The sequence below is a fragment of the Bombyx mori genome, chromosome 16, assembly GCF_030269925.1.
Source record: "Bombyx mori chromosome 16, ASM3026992v2".
Classification (NCBI taxonomy): domain Eukaryota; kingdom Metazoa; phylum Arthropoda; class Insecta; order Lepidoptera; family Bombycidae; genus Bombyx; species Bombyx mori.
The window spans coordinates 12,416,154-12,439,314 of record NC_085122.1 but is presented as its reverse complement, the minus strand read 5'-3'; the positions used below and the strand labels follow the sequence as shown (position 1 = coordinate 12,439,314).

The 23,161-nt window shown below is 37.0% G+C and overlaps 1 protein-coding gene across 1 annotated transcript in view; it reads right to left on the bottom strand.

Annotated features, from left to right (window-relative positions):
* LOC101739811 (uncharacterized protein CG3556) overlaps window positions 1–22,474 on the bottom strand; it is a 100,088-nt gene extending 77,614 nt beyond the window's left edge. Inside the window, exon 1 of the mRNA XM_012697046.4 lies at window positions 22,255–22,474. The gene's annotated coding sequence lies outside the window, so the exon portion shown is untranslated. The remainder of the gene's footprint in view (window positions 1–22,254) is intronic.
* Between the last annotated feature and the right edge of the window lie 687 nt (window positions 22,475–23,161).

The window sequence follows — 23,161 nt, the reverse complement described above, 5'->3', positions numbered from 1 at the left end:
ACAATGTTACTCTTAGTCGTAGGGCCATGATGGTAAGGTAACCGCCATTGCTAAATCCATGCGTGACGCGTCTCTTTACCGACGTAAACTAAACGTAAATAGCTCTAAAACAATATTAGTGCACTTAATAATAAGGTTTACTATTGTTGGGGAACACGATTTTTTTTCCTACCTGTGCTGATAGCCTTGAGAGCTTATTTCAGCTTCTCGTTGACATGTAGGTAAGCTCACGGCTCAAACCGGGAGTGTTGCTAACACTGGCCCTAGCAAGAGCAGTGATTTACAGAGTCTACCACCGGGTCGGGAACGCGACCCACTGAGAAGATCCGGCGAGAAACTCAGTGGGCTGTGCCTATGGGTTAATTCACTCGTCGAGCCTTACGTCGCAAGCAACAGGTTCGGCGAGGACGGTGACCGGTGCTTGTGGTACCTAAAAGCACCGTTAATGGATCGGGAGGATCCGTAATGACGTGCTTAATGCGACGTCGACTGTTTACCATTCGGTCCACAGGATCGGGCAGGGGGAAACAATCAGTGCTCTCTTATCCTTGAAGTAGTATGTAGTAGTTCTATTTTTCCAAATGGAAAGGCAAAGGCATCATACCATACGGCCTAATCTTTTATAACTTTTTTTCATAAAAAATATTAATATGAAGGGAAATAAAATTAAGTTTAATAATTTGAAACATTAATCAATTGACATGAAATTAAATGAGATGAAATGATATGGGATGAAATATAATCACAGTAAAATGGTGGTTAGTTATTGAGACTTTTTCAGTGGAATTTTTGGAACATCCCATACGTCCATCGACTTTGTTTCATTTTCCCACTTTTTGTGCACTTTCAAAAATGCCATAACGTAACCTAATTTAAAAAAAGAATTAAAGCCAACAAGAATATTGTAGTCATAGACAAATAGAGTCATAGTCAAATAAATTATTGTGCTCTGAACTATTTCGTGTTTCTACAAGGTACCTATTATAATAAACAAAAAAATGCTTACATACCGACTTCAACATTATCTGAATCTGTTTATGATTAAAACGTCTGCATTGTGGAGTATTAACAAATCAAGCAACAAAAAATATCAATCATACCCCATCAAGGTAAATTGAGTATTTTAATCGTTTTTTCTATTGAAGTTGAATGTTTCGATTTGTGTCCAGTTTTGTGAAACTCAATAAATAAATAAATAAAACGTTGCCATTCTGAATTTATGGACAAGTCTTTTTTTTTAAACTGATGATCTTCAATTCAATCTTACCATTAACGAGCCACTAAATATCAGAACTTGGGAATGTAGATGGTTCCAGCCTGAAGAGGATCTAAAATCATTTTACACAACCAATAATTATTGGACAAAAAGTGCAGTATTCATAAGAAAAATTCTTTAAGACTGAAACTTCGCGTGCAGTCCAAGATGAAGGATTAGCTTCCGACAAAACATTCGTCTTCGCTAAACTACCTATCCATGCAACGTTTCACAACGGAACCGGATTTCGAACTGCGAGTGCAATATCCGGTTCCGGGCGGGGGTTGTTGGGAAACTTCTCTATAATGGCTTAAGCACACAGCCGAGCATTTAGTTCTGAGTGCACATTTAAAACTTTATGAGATATAATATTCTCCCGAAGCCAAGAAGGATACGTGTAAGTAGGGTTACAAGATTTCAAATAACGCCGAACTCCGTTCTGCTTATTTATTGATTGTACTTTATGGGTAGCCGAGCCAATGACATCATAATGCGGTGTTTCCCGAATGCTGTGACATGTCCTTCTTCAAACGAGGCTTGTGGAGAGTTCTTAACGCTAGGCATCGGCTTGGCTCTGCCCCTGGCCTTGCTAACGTCCATGAGTGACGGTAACCACTCCATCAGGTGGTTCGTACGCTCGTCTGCCTACAAGGGCAATAAAATAAATAGATAGACGAGGTCTAATTCTCAATTGTTTTATAGCAGAGGTCGTCAATAGTGTACTTAATCGTCAATCGCACCGTCTTTGCTGGACAATTGATGGTTTGACTTTGGTCCGGCGGCTAATGAACAAACAGGACCACATCATCAGCCTATAGTCGTCCGCTGCTGGACATAGGCCTCTCCTAATCCATACAACAGAGCGCGGTCTTCGGGTCTCCTCATCCACTACTTGCCGGCCACCGTTTGTAGGTCATCGCACCAGCCAGCCCGGGGGACGACATACGTTACCCTTACGCTGCACGGTCTCCACTCGAGAACCTGTTTGCTCCCATCGCTAAGCCAATCTCAAGATCCATTGAAAATTTCATCGAAATCGGGAGTCTTCAGGGAACATACATTGACTTTTACAAATAAGCATGTCATTTTGCCAATACAAAATGTAAGTATCGCAAAAAGTCATGGCTATGTTAGGCGTTTCTCTATGGGATAGAGTGCGCAATACCGAAATCCGCTGAAGAACTGGTTTGACTGACATAGCCAAAGTGATTGGTCAGAAAAAGTGGAAGTGGGCCGGCCACATATGCCGTCGCACTGACAACCGGTGGGGCATAAAAGTACTGGAGTGGAGACCTCTTACTGGACGTCGTAGCGTGGGCAGACAGCCAAGAGGTGGACCGATAACCTGGTCAAAGTGGTTGGTAGAGACTGAATGAGAAAGGCAAGAGACCGAAGAGAATGGGGTGCATTCGAAGAGACCTACACTGAGCATTGGGTGGACACGGTTTTAAAAAGATGTCATTTTGTGGCTTTATTTGTCTGTGCTCAATGCGCTGGCACGGCTTCCTTCATGTTGCTTTGCTGCTTAGGAAGCTTTCTGTCATAGTACCACATTTTTTTATTACATAGATGAGTGGACGAGCTCAAATCCCACCTGGTGTTAAATGGTTACCGGAACCCATAGACATCTGCAACGTAGGTGCCGCCACTCACCTTCAGATATGAGTCCCAAGGTCTCAGTATAGTTAGAATGACTGTCTCACCCTTCAAACCGAAACGCGTTACTGCTTCACGGCAGAAATAGGTAGGGTGGTGGTACCTACCAGTACGGACTCACAAGACGTCCTACCACCAGTAATAAGGTGGTGCGCAAGTCGTTTCGAAACGGCTTTCGTATATTCGCGATAATAACAGCAGAGGAAGGCAGGAAATAGTTGCAAACGAAATATATTATGCGCTAAATATTATAGACCCAAAATAACGTCACGTAAGTAGTAAAGTTAAGTAACCTAAATGAGTTCCTCATTTAGCAGAGTCGATTAGTGGCCTATAACTGTCATGTTTCTACGTAACTGCTGTATTTCCTTCAACTTGGAATGCATCCAAGACGTGGTCGTACAAGAAGCCTACAATAGAACGTTAATTGCCATAGTTATTGTTAAGCCTCTTGGCATTGCAATGTTACTTCATTGCGACGGTTATTTGAACTCCTTTGTCTTATGTTGCCCGGGTCGGTGGAGAGCAGACAATTTATTTTTTAAACGTTAATTACTTATTTTTTACTTGGGTTTTTCCGAATTGTAGACAAGATTTTCAAATTACATTTTCACTTTGATATCGCGCCATTATTAACAGCTATCATGATCACGAAGATCCGACCGTGCTATATTGTTTATTTTTTTATGAAGGAAGGATTACTGGTGGCCCCTCTAAAAAAGGCCTAACAACTTAGAGCAGCTCTTTTTTTTTTTTTTTTTTTATTGCCTTTGTAGGCAGACGGCCTTACGGCCCACCTGATGGTGAGTGGTTACCGTCGCCCATGGACTTTAGCAATGCCAGGGGCAGAGCCAAGCCGCTGCCTACCGCTTAATACTCTCCACAAGCCTCGTTTGAAGAAGGACATGTCATAGCGCTCGGGAAACACCGTGGAGGGGAGCTCATTCCATAGCCGGATGGTACGTGGCAAAAAAGATCTCTGGAAACGCACTGTGGATGATCGCAGTGGCTCCAGGTAGTATGGATGAACTCTACTCCGGTGGCGGGCGGTGCGATGGTAAAAACGAGATGCTGGTATCATCTCGAACAATTCCTCAGAGCACTCTCCATGGAACATACGGTACAAAATACAGAGGGAACCGAAGTCCCTCCGCAGACCCAGAGGCTCCAAACGATCCGAGAGAATGGGATTATCGACAAACAATCGAAACGCGACCCACTGAGAAGATCCGGTGAGAAACTCAGCGGGATGTGTCTATAGGTTAGGCAGCACTTCGGACTCTGCCGAGTTCGACCAATACGGTTCTGACGGTGCTAGTTTCAGACTAATCGTATCGTTAAACTAATTTTAATTATGTCTAAATGCTTCTCCCAAGATATCTCTTTTTAATACGCTTTTATTAGCTTCAGACGTATGTGTATGTTTATAACGGAATCTTTGAACATGATTTTGACCCCTTCAAATCGTCGGATTAACGTGAAATTTGGTATACTTATTAAGTATGACAACAATGACAATTCGATTCTTAAAAAAAGTTAAAAAAAAATATGGAAAAAATTTAAATTAAACCAAAAAAAATAAAAAAAAATAATAGTTTAAAAAACTAACAAAATACGCTTTTATAGAAAATCCAACTAAAAAATAGAAAATAAATTTTAATAGATTTGAATTAAAAATAGTGTAAGAAAAAAAATGATTTTATTGTAAAAAAAAGCGTGGGGCGCTTGGTATCAGTAGTTATAAATATTTTATGAACAGATATGAGTAGCAACGATATGAGAAGGAAAGAAAGAATTTCTTGTACTAATGTTTACTTGTTTATTAGTTTTTGTTAATAAATCAAGTTCTTTGATTGGAGTCCGTACTGATATACTGCAAAAATATTTTATATAAGAACTAAGTGCTTTTTATGTTTTTTTCCCTTTTCTCCGCTTCAGTTCTGCGTTTATTACTATTATTTCTAGCTGTACCGTCCGCTTCGCTGGGCATTTAAAATTAACATTATTATTTCTCACCCCCACAAAGATTCTCATTATTAACGCCCCCGCAACTGGTGTAGAGAGTTCAACACTCATATAAATATTAGCCTATCCATTAAGTACATGTATTTTCTACATGGATACCAAGTTTCAAGTCAATCGGATGCACGGTTCTGTAGTTATAACAGAACATCCGTAAAAACCACTGTAGATTTATATATCGGTACACTATTAATTAACCGGCTTCTGAAGATGATATTCAAGTTTTATGAGATCCAGATATTTCAGCGCTGTCTTCAACCTAAAGCCTTCATGATGCTATTTATTGAATGGAATCTACTAGATTTAGTAGAAAACTATATGTTCGGAAAAAACTGTCGACACAGTGAGTTTAAATAGTCGAGGAGTCACATCGAGCCCCAAAACGGACTAAATAGGTGCGGGAATGATTTGTCTGCTCCTAACATCCCACCCGCAGACCTCAGCGGTTTGTGATGAGAACTCGCTAACTAATAGTGTGAAGAATGTAAATAACCGCGAAAATGGAACGCAATTTAAAATAATTGTTAAAAAAAAATGTACTTAATAAATCTGCTAAATCTGATAAAATATAATCAAGTATGTTTGAAAGATTCAAATCTACACGATGTTCGCTCGTATTTTATAACAAAATTAGGTTTTAAAGTGCATTATTTTAATTTTTTTTCTTTTACCTTTTTATTGATGCACACTTCGATCAACAATGTTGATCGAAGGATGCACAAAACAAATTACTACCATAGAAATTATAAGTTTAAATGTTTAACATAACAATCTGGATTGCAATTCAAAATAGGTGCATACAGAATTTTTTTTACAACTGAACAGATGCCTAAATACCATGTATACACACACGAACACACACACACACACACACACACACACACACACACACACACACACACACACACACACACACAACCGCTACTATCTGATTAAATTAGATCTAATGTATCATTAACTGGACAATATTAATTATTTGAGAATATGTTTAACTAATTTACAAATTATTCTCAAATATATCAAGATCATTAACATTTTAATTTAAAGGTGATCATTTTAAAACCTCACTCACATTCGCATTCTCATGTTTTAAAATCACCCGACGAAGCCACCAAATCCTAAATGGATTTGAAAGAAAGCTTACAATTGAAAGCACTTTAGACTTTAAGGCTGGATCGTAAAATTATTTTAATTAAATTAAAATATGGAAATTTTTTCGGAGCTTTAAAAGTTTCTTCGAGCTTCTTTGTACTGGTTAGCAGTTTTAGCCGTAATCTACAAAGCTTACAATGATTTTATTTAATCATTAGGTACCTGTATCAAATCATTAGATAATGGCATTATAATAATGGCGTCTATAGATTAATTGTCTTAAGTAGTATCAATTGTTCAACGAACTGTATGTATATATTCTGTCAGCATTTATTTATGGTTTGTTTTAATGTTGATCCGTTCAATATCTCACGATCTTTTTAGCGGGTCGCGATTCTATCCATCGGTGGATAGGCTCGCGAAGAGGCTACTCTTGAGCTTAGGGTAGGTACCATCACCCCGCCTATTTCTGCCGTGAGGCAATAATACGTTTCGGTTTGAAGGGTGGGTGGGTAACTATATTTGACACCTTAGAACTTATATCTCAATGTGGGTGGCGCGTTTACGTTGTAAATGTCTATGGGCTCCAGTAACCACTTAACACCAGGTGGGCTGTGAGAAAAAAAGAAAAAAGGTTTCCCATACCGTCGTCAACTTAAATCTGAGCAATTGTTTGAGATGATTCCACCATCTCGTTTTTACCATTGCACCACCCGTCACCGGAGTAGAGTTCATCCATACTACCTGGAGCCGCTGCGTTCACAGCGCGTTTCCAGAGGTCTTTTTTGCCACGTACCATCCGGCCTTTGTATGATCTCCCTCCACGGTGTTTCCCGAGCGCTATGACATGTTCCACTTCAAATGAGGCTTCTGAAGAGTACTTACCGGTAGGCAGAGGCTTGGCTCTGCCCCTGGCATTGCTTAAGTCCATGGGCGACGGTAACCACTTACCATCAGGTGGGCCGTATGCTCATCTGTCTACAAGGGCAATCAAAATAAATAAAAAAGGCAAATTTACATGATGATCGATACTGTAGGTATACCTAAGTGAAAGTAGAACAATCAAAGAAATTTAGTTTCGCATAGATGATGTTAAAATGGATGCAAATATTCAATATATGTATATATTATGTTGAAATAACAATAGACTTCATAAAAGTTCACTTGCAATCTTCAAATTTGTTGCTCAAGTCTTTTGGGAACGGATAAAAACTGAATTCAATTGTTAAAGATGCCTGTAATACTACTAACTTTATTAATTTCAATTGTTTTAGGACCAAATATAACAACAAAAATAACAAAAAGTGTAAAGGGAAATATCTGAAAGCTGTAGTACATTGCTACAATTCTTCTTAGCATTTGCTTTAGTATCAAACTAGTGACTCGCCCTCGCTTCGCTTCGGAAACTGTAATTTATTATTGATTTCTCCACTGTTTAATGGATGTTATTATACATATAAACCTTTCTCTTCAATCACTCTATCTATTAAAAAAAACCGCATCAAAATCTGTTGCGTAGTTTTAAAGATTTAAGCATACATAGGGACAGAAAGATATGGGGACAGAGAAAGCGACTTTGTTTTATGCTATGTAGTGATGGTCTTAATTGAAATTCTCTCGAAGACGTATCTCTTTTCTCAGAGAAGATAACAATATATTTTTAATTCGCAATCGAATAGCAAAAGAATTTTCGTTATCCTTGTAACAGTATTAATTGAAAATCAGAACGAAACTCGAACCCGTTCACAATTTTTTTTTTACGGCGAATCAATATATGATGACGTCACCGTAATAAAAATAAAACAGATTGCGAGATGCTCTCACTTCGAACATCCACTTCCTTCTTTATTATCCAAATCATTTTCCAAAATTTAATTTAGACACGAATTTAGCTGAATCCGACGGACTCGTGTAAAAAAACATCCCATCAAAGAAAAACCAATCTAAACGTCTGTCAGATACCAGGACAACATAAAATGGAACAGTTCAATGAAGCAACAGCGTGCTCGAGAATTCGTAATTATGGCAAAAATGTATTCGTTTTACAAAAATCATATAGGAGAAATATGCAATGCGAGGTTTACAAAAAAAGAGAATTAAATCAATTTAAATATAAATCTTTTTGAAATAAAGCTCAAAATTGAACATTCTAAAAATACAGAGCCTTAGTATAAAGTAACGAAGGTTTTCTTCATACAAACTTCGTCCATTACATATTCATAGAAGGCACTGGAATAAAATTCTCGTATAATGCGAGCTTATTTCGTGTGCCTACAACAAAAAAGCTTTTACGCTTCGGCATGAGGAGCTATCTTTTCACACCATTGTCCTCGACGTATATAGCATGTACTAGGTATTCATAAATTAATGTATGTATATTGGCAGTCGTGTATCTGATTTATGATAGACAGTACTAAATTAACAAACGTTTTTATTTATTTAGATATTAATACGTGAAGCAAAAACTTTGTATCCCTTTTTACGAAAATTGGGCGGACGAAGGAGTATGAAATTTTCCACACTTATAGAGAATATAGAGAAGAAGTGCACAATGCTAATTTTTTTTTTAAATAATGCATAAAAGATACATTAAATCAATAAAGAAAACATTACACACACTACATACCATGTATTTGACGCACAAACGCATGCATACTATTTATTGTCAAACTTTTGTTCTTGACGTCTGTTGTCAAATTGAGAAGAGATTAAATATTGTTTGTCTTGGTTAATATTTTTTATAGTGTAGTCTTGGCGAAATTTGGGATTACAGAAGTATAAAATATAATCATAATAGTGTAAAAACTTACAATTCCAATTAATTATAGTCGAATTTCGACTACTGCGGGACCTCTAGTTTATTTAGATTGATGTGTCTATTTTAGGTTATTTTTTATCTTTGCTTGGATTACGTAATAGTGAGTGTGTACTCATGAACACCTAATCATCATTATCTATGGATTTAACAATTTCACGACTAACTCAGTGTGATTATAGGTATAGGAGGATAAGAATAGAATTTTTAAACCTTAAGGAAAATTGAATTCGATAAAATGAGAATATCATAAATACAGTCGAAGTCTATTAAATATGCATTATTAAGGATAACTCACAAAATTGAGGTGAGTTCTTGATAAAATTTAAATGAATTCAGACATGAGAAGCACCAGCTTTCAAGAAAGAAGTATCATGAAGATCAGTTCATCTAGAAAAGTTTTGAAGTTAACAAATTTACATAAAAAAATCGAATTGAGAAGTTTATTCTTTTTTAAGTAGGCTTGGGAAGACGACTTGAAGCAAGTAGCTGGGGCAGGATGGTTACGTACAGGCCGTACAGCAAAGGACAGAAGCAAATGGAAATCCTTAGAGGAGGCCTTTGTCGAAAGACAAAGGTAATGGTAGTTAGGACAAATCCCTAAATTAATTAACATTTTCACGTTACCAAAACTAAACCATATTTATTTTAAGTATGAAAAATAAATATGAAATGTTAAAATAACTTCCAAACACGTCTTTTACTCCGAACAACCTACCAGGACAACATAATTGTAAGGAGGAAAACTTATAATAAAAGGCAAAAGCAACAGCACTCAAGTCAGGAGCTATTCCCAGTTTCCCTTTGTTATTATTTCTCCGTTCGCCGTGGTTCCGATCGGGTTAGTAATTGACTCTCAGGCTTTTTAGTTTTCGGTCTGGCAGTTCGACGATGACACTATTGTCTGTTGCTTTTGAGAGAGTATATTGGATTTTTAAGCCCTTTGTTCGATACATTCAATCACTTTAGTGCCTCACGATACTACTACCTATTATTTTTATTTTAAAAATTTCATAAAAATTCTATACGAAAAAATGTGCACTTCTTGTACGCGGTTTATTATTGATCTTATTAGAAGTGATGTCTAATTTAGAATTTTGCTATCATGTTTACGTTTTACAATTAACGTTTGTTATTTTTTTTATTGCTTAGATCTGTGGACGAGCTCACAGCCCACCTGGTGTTAAGTGGTTACTGGAGCCCATAGACATTTACGACGTAAATGCGCCACCCACCTTGAGATATAAGTTCTAAGATCTCAGTATAGTTACAACGGCTGCCCCACCCTTCAAACCGAAACGCATTACTGCTTCACGGTAGAAATTGGCAGGGCGGTGGCACCCACCCGTGCGAACTCAGAAGAGGTCCTACCATCAGTAATTACGCAAATTATAATTTTGCGGGTTTCATTTTCATTACACGATGTTATTCCTTCATCGTGGAAGTCAATCGTGAACATTTGTTGAGTACGTATTTCATTAGAAAAATTGGTACCCGCCTGCGGGATTCGAACACCAGTGCATCGCTTCAACACGAATGCACCGGACGTCTTATCCTTTAGGCCACGACGACTTCAAAATAGACTAATAATGGTTTATTACCATTTTATCCCATCTGACGAGATATCCGGTGATATCCAGTGTTAGCACGTTTTGCTCATTCGACGACCTACATTTGGCGGGATATTCGTATGGTCGTGAATTGAATCAATAAAAATCGAATTTTTGAAGTGAAAACTTCTTTAGAATCGTTGTGATTTCAAACCGGATGCAACGGAAAAAACGACAGGTAAGAGACACAAATACAAAAATGTGTAGGATGAAGCCAGCAAAGAATGAGACAGAAAATACTATTTAATACAGCTCCATCTGTGAGATTTTTTAATACTAACGTGTGTATGAAAGCTCTTGTAGTGAATTTTAATTTAAGATTATACGTGAAATTAAAATATCAATTCACAGAGGGCGCTACCTTACAATTATTTACTAATGACAAAATTTTACATATACATAAGACGTTTAGGATAATTGTATTTTAATTTTGGAAGGTTTCACTTCTACCACGTGTGAATTGCACACATATATTTTTTTTTTTTGTTTTTCTTTTTTCAAAGAATTCGTAGCTGTACCAGAAAATTCTACAGCATACAGCAGAGTACGCAAATATTATGCGTAAAACACAAAGCAGTCCCGTTCTTGCTCTTAAAACACAAAAGAGCCGGTTCTCTCATTGTGTTTGCTGTGAAAATATTATTTCTAGAACCCCTTCCCAAGCCACGTTGTTACCAGGAGCGCAGAGCTATAAGGAGATGTTGCTGGATTTAGCCGGTGTATATTACCAAAAGTACGTTCTTCTGTGTGAATCAAATATTATGTTGATAAGGATTAGTCAGAAGAAAATTTAATTATTACTTGTTAAATTTTTCCACATTTTAAAATAAATGAAGCAATTTAATTATTCTAAAATGAAAACCATCATGTCATATTTTCAAGTGACAAATCTCAGAAATGCTTTTTATTGTCAAAGAAAAAATATTGTAGTAGGAAACAAAACGCATATTTTTATTTAAAAAAAAAACTTTTATTAAATTAAAAAAAAAATGATTTCACGCATCGAAATCATAACTTTATTTCAGTATAGTGGCTGTACTTACATCGCTAATTTAAAATCGCCTACATAATTATGAAGCGCCAGTGAAGTGATTTCATAAATATTGCATTAAGTTTTGCATTTGGCTGATAGACGAAATGACGTAACCTGCATTGAGACATGAAGTAAGTCTCAATTTGGTTGTATAATGGCCTTTACACCCTTCAAGCATGATTTGCCTTGGTATATATAACACACCATTGTAATACATTCTAGTGTGGACTCACAATACTCAATCTATTCTAATATATAAATCTACAGTGGTTTTTACGGATTTTCCGTTATAACTACTGAACCATGCATCTGATTGACTTGAAACTTGGTATCCATGTAGAAAATACATGTACTTAATGGATAGGCTAGGAATATTTATGTTGTGTTGGACTCCCTACACCAGTTGCGGGGGCGAGAAATAATAATGTTAATTTTAAATGCCCAGCGAAGCGGACGAGCACAGCTAGTCATGTCTAAGTATGGAAAATTATAAATATTATATTCTTTTTACTATTATTCATTGTCGAAGTCGTTTTTGTTCGTTATGGTGCATGTATCTATTTAGAAATTTGTTACCCGCGAGGTTTGAGCTCCGGCATAGTCGTATGGCAAAACATTCGGATTAACCTACTTATCTCTTTACTCTAGAAGAGATATCACTATTATAAAACTAGCTAAATCTTAAGATACAGTCCGAATAACAAGTCTTACCGTACTGTCTACTTGAAAAATAATTTATGTGTAGCAGGTAATGAATTTTAAATAGAAATGAATCTTATTTTAAATATTTAGGTTTCTATTTACAAATTTAGTCACTATTTTATTGATTGGTGTTTTATTTTTAGCACATTTGTATCTTTTTCGATCAAGATGGACACGAAAATGTCGAGTAATTATGGAATACGAGTTCTATAGGCTCACAATTATTAATGACTAGCCCTACTCGCCGGCTTCGTTGGGCATTTAAAATTAACATTATTATTTATGGTCATTATTATTAGGGAGTCTAACACTCATATAAATATTAGCCTATCCATTAAGTACATTTATTTTCTACATGGATACCAAGTTTCAAGTCATTTGGATGCATGGTTCAGTAGTTATAACGCAACATCCGTAACAACTACTGTAGATTTATATATTAGTATAGATATTTAGGTTTCTATTTACAAATTCAGTCATTATTTTATTGATTGGTGTTTTATTTTTAGCACATTTGTATAATATCGTTTTGATCAAGATGGACACGAAAATTTCGAGTTATTATGGAATACGAGTTCTATCGGCTCACAATTATTAATGACTAGCCGTACTCGCCCGCTTCGCTGGGCATTTAAAATTAACATTATTATTTATGGTCATTATTATTAAGGAGTCCAACACTCATATAAAAAATATTAGCCTATCCATTAAATACATCTATTTTCTATATGGATACCAAGTTTCAAGTCAATCAAATGCATGGTTCAGTAGTTATAACGGAACATCCGTAACAACTACTGTAGATTTATATATTAGTATAGATGAGTATGGAGTGAGCATTAAAAGCGAACGTACGTAAAAAATGAGCGCGTGCTTGCCCAAAAACTAAAGTCAACAACGACGAATCAAAGGCGATAGTGGAAACGACGATATTAAATCAACTGCTGAGTTAGCAATAGCTTTCAACGTTAACCTCAAAATAATATTGGTCCATTTGCGTCAAACTGGCGGTAAGGTAAAGGGAATTGATAATTTGTTGCCGCACGAACTGAGTCGTCAAAGAAATTTATTTATTTGTTTTATTTATTAGGCACATAGTGCATATCACAAGCTAAAAAGATACCTAAAAAAACACAAGTACAAAGAAACAAAATCTGGCTTGCAACATAAGGCATGTGCGCACGACTAAGGAAACAAAGTGCTGAATTTGTACACAATGGTCATCGATATATTACCACATGTGGTCATCGATATGTTACCACATGTGGTAATATATCGATGACAATGGTCCTTAAAACTATACGACAAAACAACACGATATCGAAAACTAATCTAACTTACAATGTTTACATTGTAAGTTATTTCTTCTTGTTAGTTATTCTTCTATAAATTATTTCTTTAGAAATAATTTTAAAAATCATACTAATCAGTTAATTTTTTTTTTATTGCTTGGATTGGTGGACGAGCTCACAGCCCACCTGTTGTTAAGTGGTTACTGGAGCCCATGGACATCTACAACGTAACTGCGCCACCCACCTTGAGATACAAGTTCTAAGATATATTTCTCAGTTCTCAGTATATTTACAACGGCTGCTCCACCCTTCAAACTGAAACTCATTACTGCTTCACGGCAGAAATAGGTAGGTACCACCAGTTAATAAAGTTATAATAAAGTCGCGTCTTCACCCTTATTTTTTTTTTTTTTTTTTATTGCTTAGATGAGTGGACGAGCTCACAGCCCACCTGGTGTTAAGTGGTTACTGGAGCCCATAGACATCTACGACGTAAATGCGCCACCCACCTTGAGATATAGTTCTAAGGTCTCAGTATAGTCACAACGGCTGCCCCACCCTTCAAACCGAAACGCATTACTGCTTCACGGCAGAAATAGGCGGGGTGGTGGTACCTACCCGTGCGGACTCACAAGAGGTCCTACCACCAGTAAAAAGGTGAAGGTACTTTCATTTATCTCACCAATTAACTTACTCAATTCAATCCTGTCTTAAATCTAGATTATTAGGCGATAACTTCATTGAAACCACTCATTTGAATTACCGATAATATTGTTTAAAGTACGCACCACACACACCCCTTCATATTCTCCACAACGTTACATAATATTGTGCCATTATGTAGATTCTACTCGAAGCGGTGCGTTCCTGAGCGATATTTACCTGCGGTAATAACATTATGTGCTCATGAAATATTCCTTTCCATAGGAATTCGAAGCGATACGATCCGTCCGCAAAAGTGAGTTACCGCGCGCGCGGCGGCCATTTGCAAATTTCGTATAAGATTCATTTACGGATAGTCTTATTGAAGCGTGTGTTACTGAAAGCATTGACACTGATAATTTCTACCCACTCATTTAAAGCTTTCCTTCGTTAAGAACGGTTAGCTGGTAGAAAACTCAATTGTTGAGTTAAGCTCGCCATTTTTTATATCTTATCGCAATTACTGTAATATTAACTGTGTGTACAATAAAGAATTATTATTAATTTATAATAGTCAGTCTGGCTTTTCATCGAAGGCTACAGGTTTCGACCACTTTGAGCTCCAACTACCAATAGAATTCGGAACTCATACGTATTTGTATTTTATACTCTTCTGTTATTTTCATTTTCCAAATTATTCTGTAAGTTTATTGGTGGTAAAAGGTGGGATGGTCGTAATACTATATAATTTTGAATCGTCTATGCCATTCAAAAACATGTTTTTTTAATTTTTTTTTTTTTTTATTGCCCTTGTAGGCAGACGAGCATATGGCCCTCCTGATGGTGAGTGATTACCGTCACCTGTGGACTTCAGCAATGCCAGGCGCAGAGCCAAGCCGTTGCCTACCGTTTAATACTCTCCACAAGCCTCGTTTGAAGAAAGACATGTCGTAGCGCTCGGGAAACACCGTGGAGGGGAGCTCATTCCATAGCCGGATGGTGCCTACGTGGCAAAAAGACCTCTGGAAACGCGCTCTGGATGACCGCAGTGACTCCAGGTAGTATGGATGGACTCTATTCCGGTGGCGGGAGGTGCGATGGTAAAAACTAGATGACGGTATCATCTCGAACAATTCCCCAGAGCATTTACTTTATCAGATGTTCTCCTAACCACATCAGATAGCTTATCGTTATGTTGTATATACAACACAATTATCACAAACAATACAGCTATAACTGCTATAATAATTAACGTTTATAACCACTATTATTAACGGAGCTATAACTTAGTAATAAAGCAACGGGGTTTACGACGCTAGGACGCAGGCAATTGAATACACATAGGCCATTTACACCGGTCAATTTAATGACAATAATAAATAAAATAAATAAATAAATAAATATTAACTAACAGTCACGCCACGTTAACTGGTCCCGTGATAAGTTCGTAAAGAACTTGTGTTACAGGTACCAGATGACGGAAATAAATGTAAGATTTTTATTATATACATATATTTAATATTTAATAACATCCATAACCCGGGTAAAGACATTTATATTTATCATACAAATATCTTCCCTTGGCGGGATTCGAACCCGCGACCCCCTTGTGTAGTGACCATGTCACTTACCACTACACCAGACGGCCGTTATACAATATGGTATTATTATCACCCATAAACCCAAGGTATGTTTTATTCAGAGTAATAAACTTTTTTTTTAAATTGAGATGGACAGGAGTACGTCTACGGGGTCACTAGCGATCGTAATTTTCCTTACTCCTTCGAATTCAAGGATATCGATACTGAAGTCATCTTGGCCTAAAGGATACGATGGCCGGTCTACTCGTATCGCGGGATACAACTGTTCCAGTGTTCAAATTCCACCGACTGATATAAATTTTTCTGACGAAATATTTACTCTATGTATTAATACCTGAAGCAAAAACTTTGTATCCCTTTTTACGCGGATGGAGGAGTATGAAATTTCCCACACCTATAGAGAATATAGAGAAGAAGAATGCTATTATTATTATTTAATTATGCATAAAAAATACATAAAATCAATTTTAAAAAACTTACAATTCCAATTAATTATAGTCGAATTTCGACTACTGCGGGACCACTAGTACAAATTAAATCTTCGATCTCATATCTGCAGATTCGTTTTCATGGACCCAGATATTCGCTTAACAGCACATAGGCCATAAGTTCGACTGTCAATCATCGCACACAACGAAAAACGGAACCCTCTTTGGATTACTTTCAGTCCAGAGGGAATATTTGTATAGCCCTCCATTCTACTTAGAATTTACTTCGAGAGATCAAAGAAGAATAATGTCTTTGATGGCTTATCAAAATGGAGCATTTTATTATTAGGAATTTAGAAGGAACTTTTGCATCTCTAGTGACAAAATAAGAGTGATAATAATTAATTTAACACTACGAATAAATATACTTATTATTTAATTTTATTCGTAAGTTTAACATAAGTTCGTCACGCTCGTGTTGATTAATTGAGCACCGAATGTCATAAATTAACACGTTGTGATTGCCGTGTAGGTCACCGGTGCCCTACGCGCCTTATTATGTAGACTAGAGGTCCCGCAGTAGTCGAAATTCGACTATAATTAATTGGGATTGTAAGTTTGTACACTATTATGATTGTATTTTATACTTCTTTAATCACAAATTTCGCCAAGACTACTCTATAAAAAATACAGTCAAAATCTGTTATAACGACATCGAAGGGACTGCTCATATTCAGTCGTAAAAACCGATAGTCGTAACAACCGGTGATGTTTAATGTGTATCGTGCAAGTACAAACAAATCGATAGGGAATTATTGGAAAAATATATTTATTCACCTATGTACATTTTGTTTATTACACATAAGTACAATGCATATTAATTATTTTTCTGTGAGCATAAAATCTGTAATTTTGGTCTGTTTGGAACACTTCTGTTGTGCATAGATATTTTGTAATTCACGTTGGATTTTAATTAACGTATCGTCGTAATTGCTGTGGATATGGAACTATTCATTAAAAAGATCAATCTTTCTTAATACACTAACAGCATTGATACCATCATTCAAAGTTTTGGTGCGTCTTCTGTATAGATAAGTAAGAAACTAACTGAAGAGATATGAAGAAGCGGGCTTTGACTCTACCGCATGCACTTGTTTTGTTTTTATGAATTAGAAAATACCCTACACTAAACTAAACCCTATTGTTTTCTCTCCTGATTTTAATAGCCATTGAAGACAAATGTGGATACCTATTCAAATTGTTTACAATACAGCTTAGTCGGTCGTTCTAACAGATCGAATTCTCCGAAATGTTAGTTGAATGTGGTCGTTTTATGAGGCATGTCGTTATTAGCAATGTCGTATAAAGCGATGTTTTTAATAAGGCGGTCATATAGCATTCAGCCGGGACCTTTGTTCTAGGTTATTATAAACGGCATGTTGTTCTAAACGATGTCGCAGTAAGCGGTTTTGACTGTATTAACAAAGACAAACAATATTTAATCTATTCTCAATTTGACAACAGACGTCAAGAACAAAAGTTTGACAATAAATACTATGCATGCGTGCGTGCGTCAAATAAATGGTATGTAGTGTGTGTAATGTTTTTTTTATTGATTTATGTATCTTTTATGCATTATTTAAAAAAAATATTAGCATTGTGCACTTCTTCTCTATATTCTCTATAAGTGTGGAAAATTTCATACTCCTCCGTCCGCGCAATTTTAGTAAAAAGGGATACAAAGTTTTTGCTTCTCGTATTAATATATAGATTTATGTCACTAAGGCTCCGCGAAATATCTATTAGACTGTGGGAAAGACTAATCCGAAGATACTGAGTATGAATCTATTTCTTAGAAAGCTAAAAGAGTAAAACATATATTAAAAACAAAAGTAGACAAAGTTAGGAAATCGTTTACGCATTTATACTGTTTTTGTTTGTTTGTAAAACGTTTTTTTTTATATTGCCCATTGTAGGCAAACGAGCATACGGCCCACATGATGGTGAGTAGCTACAGTCGCCCAGAGACTTCAGCAAAGCCAGGGGCAGAGCCTAACCGCTGCCTACCGTTGAGTACTCTCTACAAGCCTCGTTTGAAGAAGGATATGTCATAGCGCTCGGGAAACACCGTGGAGGGGAGCTCATTCCAAAGCCGGATGGTACGTGGCAAAAACGATCTCTGTAAACACAATTAAATCTAGGCCGAATAACAATTTAGTCATTCGTGATTACATCATCTCTAAAGTATCTGAAACGTCGGTAATAATAAAACAAAAATAATAAGAAATCAAAAAGTTAAAATTGAATCTCAGCTACGAATAATTTTTAAGGTTTTGTCTGCGTTTTCAATTACAAAATTCTCTGATCACCATCAAATGCTTTAATTACAAAAAAAACCTTAATGGTAATGTCTAGTGAAAGCTCAGTAAATATAGCAAACATGAAAGTTTACGGGTTTTTGTGTCTATTGTCGTGGAAAACACCATATCAATTGTACGGAAACAGGAATTTGAATTATCTGATGAAACCCTCAGTAAATACGTAAGTAGAAATATCTGAGTATGAAAAATTTAATACTGCATTCAAAAACACCAGGACAATGAGAGATTTTGAGGAGCATACCACCGAGGACTGCCATTTAATGCGATCTTAATTGATAAATGGTCTGACAATGGAATAATGACGTATATGATTCATAGTTAACAACTCCGCCTGTATTAGGTACACTTTTTATATACTGCACTATATGGTTTGGCTAGCTCACGGCCCACCCGGTGTTAAGTGGTTACTGGAAACTATAAATATTACTAGTGATCGCCCAGTAGTCGTAATTCGACTATAATTCATTGAAATTATAATTTGTACACTATTATGATACTATTTTCAAAGACTATTATACTTCTATAATCACAAATTTCGCCAAGACTACACTATAGAAAAATATTAATAAAGACAAACAATATTTAATCTATTCTCAACGTCAGACAAAGACGTGAAGAACAAAAGTTTGACAATAAATAAATAGTATGCTTGCGTGGGTGCGTTAAATACATGGTAGTGTGTGTAATGTTTTTTTTATTGTTTTTAATGTATTTTTTAAGCATAATTTTAAAAAATATTAACATCATGCACTCCTTCTCTATAAGTGTGGGAAATTTCATACTCCTCCGTCCGCGCAATTTTCGTAAAAAGGGATACAAAGTTTTTCCTTCACGTATTAATATATAGATATAGCGAACGAACGAACTTGACACATGAGGTCGAAAGTTCCATTGTATTGTAACGACAGTCTCAACCTTCTAATCAGAACGCGTAGTTATTGTGTTGCAGATATTAGGCAGATCGGTGGTACCCATCCGTGTGGGTTTTGCGATTGGCGGTCACTGGACTAAAACTCAGTCAACGCTTCTGCTCGTTTTCAGGCGAATCTCTTAGTAGTCTTCTGTGACCTGACAGCCAAATAGGTTTATGATTTAACGACGAAGGGAAGATTTTTTTATTGTTTAGATGGGTGGACATCTACAACGTACATGCCGCCACACACCTTGAGATATGAGTTCTAAGGTCTCAGTATAGTTACAACGGTTGCCCCACCCTTTAAACCGAAACGCATTACTGCTTCACGACAGATGTAGGCAGGGTGGTTGTACCTACCCGTGCGAACTCACACGAGGTTCTACCATTAGTAATTACGCAAATTATAATTTTGCGGGTTTGATTTTTATTACACGATGTTATTCATTCACCGTGGAAGTCAGTCTTGAACATTTGTTAAGTACGTATTTCATTAGAAAAATTGGTACCCGCCTGCGGGATTCGAACACCGTTGCATCGCTACATACGAATGCACCGGACGTCTTATCCTTTAAGCCACGACGACTTCCAACGGGTGATATTGCTCGGTAGACCGACGGTCCTAATGTTGTTGTTCGGAACTTGTATATACGCAAGCTTATCTTGATAATGTCTTCGTATAAGCGGGGTTCAAGTATCTGTCAAATATCTTGGGTTCTATGATGGCTACATAAAGACTGATGGTACACCGTGCTATAAGCCCGCACGAGTTAATTCTAGGAGTATTCTACACTGGTCTGCTCTAACAGTAGTCCGACGAGTCATATCTCAAGGTGGGTGGCGCATTTACGTTATATATGTCCATGGGCTCCGGTAACCACGTAACACCAGGTGGGCGGTGAGCTGTTCACCCATCTAAGCAAAAAAAAAACTACCTGTCGATTAAAATCACATGGATCTATTTTTATTGTCTTCCCTAAAGTGTATATCCATTGTAGTCTACAGTCATGCTTGCGAGCTCATATTAAAGTAAGCACCTAATTGCAAACGTCTCTGACAAACATAAAAATGTCGGTATATTCACAGCAAATAGTCATCGCTGGTTCTAGAATGTTCTACTCCGCAATGGGTCTGAGTCTAGAAAAGTGTCTCATTCGCCTCGTCTCAAAGTGTAGACTATTAAAATGGCGTCATCTCGTTTGAATAGACGCAAAGATGAGGACTGCGATGACAATTGTGTGTAACATAAGTAGCTATTAATATCCGCTGATTTTAAATTCTATGGACTTATATGAACCACCGCTAAGGTCTTTTTTTTAATCTATTTAATTTGGTATCCATTTATAATGAGACTCTTGTTTCCTCAAAGCGGTATAATGCCTAAGCCTGGCGATAGTATAATAAGTATAATAAATTGGTAAATAATTGGAATTGGTAATAAATAATGTACTGGTGGGAGGACCTATTGTGAGTCCGCGCGGGTAGGTACCACCAGCCTCCCTATTTCTGCCGTGAAGCAGTAATGCGTTTCGGTTTGAAGGGTGGGGCAGCCATTGTAAGTATACCGAGATCTTAGAACTTATATCTCAAGGTGGGTGGCGCATTTACGTTGTAGATGTCTATGGGCTCCAGTAACCACTTAACATCAGGTGGGCTGTGAGCTCGTCCACCCATCTAAGCAATAAACAAAAAAAACAGTTAATCAGTTTCTATATTTGTTATAGCACCATTTCAGAATTGAACCCCACCGTGTTAGCTGAGTGCTATGCCATGTTCTTCTGCATACGAGGTTTTAATGTATCCTCAACTGATTTCTGATATCCGACGGTGATCACTCACCATCAAGTATCTCCTATGATCGTCTGCCTTCGAAGGCAACATACGAAAGAAGAGAAACTATATATTGAGAAACTAGCAGATGATACATTTATTAAATAACTTACCGAAAATTACAAAGTATCTGACTTTATCTTAACATCTTTGTTTTTCAAATTCACTGATTTTGATAAAGCTTTATGTAGTATTAGTTTAGTTTTTTAAATATGAATACTTTAAGAATGCAGTACCTTCATACCACGCTTCCATAAATGCAGTAGCTCCATGTGTTTTGCTATCAAATTCCCTAATTCTCAGTGGCTATCTTAAGTAGAGCATGTTAAAGACCTGGATCGGTAGGTACCACAATTCTGCTTTTTTCTGCTGCAAAACCATCGTGCGTTTCAATCTCTGGGATCGAACAGCCCTTCTACAATTGAGATTAAAACTGCTATAGCTGTGGCGTTTTCATTGTGGTCTATGGGCTGACGGTGACTGTTTAATGAAGATTCGTTATTTTGTCTACCGTATTACGATCTTAAGAAATCACTAAGGATGCTATGTGTATCTAATGTGTATAGGATATTTAAAAAAATTATAGAAAACCACTATCTCTCGTCCGGAACCATCAATTAGCTATGTATTCCCGTACACTGGAAGCCCTTTCAGGCCCTTTCAGATACGATGGGATAAACTCGTCATCTCTCAACGTCAAAAGTACACGAAACAAACGGCGCGTAATCCCGAAGAAACGTCGAAATAATCCCCGAAGCCTGTAGCAGAAATATTAGACGTAAAGCAATACCCGCCCCGACGGCCGGAGATGTTTAAACACTCCCAAATGCCTTTTTAAGCCGACCCGCTAAACTTCAACTTTTTTAATAAACCGTAATTCGGCCGAAATGGCGAACCAGACAGCCGAATTTAGCCGTTAAAAAAGAAAAAAAAATGCGAATTTGAATAAGGAATTCCCTAAAATAAAATTTATTCGACTCACCTTATTGGTCGCTTTTCGCTGTTATTTTCGTCACAGGACTTGTATTTCTGGTTGAAGTTCGTTTTGCGGCCGATTTGAGGACACGTCCGCCTCCCGCAACCGCCCGAAGGAGACTGAACGTAGGCTGAACGAAGCTAAGGGTTCTTCCAACCCCCTATGCATCCCAGATGCATTCACCTGCCACCCCCCATTAGAGACTTATAACTCTAATTTCCGTCGCGCTTCTGACCTTCTTCGCTTTGATTGACAACGTTTTTGTTATTATCTCGTTAGGAGACGTTCAAAGAAATATCTACGTTAATTCAGTTGCCTTTAAAGCACGTATTCCCGTAACGTCGGATCCCATGTGAATGCTCCAAGAGTGACGCATTAGCGGGAATTGTCTCCGACGGTCCTTTTCGCAAACAATAATAATACAAAATGGCTGGACGTGCGTTCAGTTAACACACCTTTGTCTGTCTTTGCATTGAGATAATGTTAATCATTTGTCTTAGAAGGAACCGAGCTCACAGATATATTGATCGCTTAAATAGAAACTAAGGAAGGTTACATATTATGTATGTTTTAAAGGTACAGGATCTTCTTGACGTATACGCGTTTTGCAGTGGAGTAAAAAGCCTCCATTTAAATTGTAAGGCTTATTGACTTTTATTAGAACTACTGCCTATATTACTTTTGGTACCAAGTAAAATTATAATTCTAAGTTTGTGGTTGCGATGAGTGCCATACCCATAATAACTCCTATCCTTAAGGTCATAAAGTTCATGACATCGAAACCGCTTCTAGCCTAGAGTCGTAGTTGAAGCCTCGTTGTATTTGTACCATAGCTGTCCTACCAAATTGTAGAGCACTGGTAAAACGAGAATACCATTATTGTTTACGCTATCTGCAATGGATACATCGCATG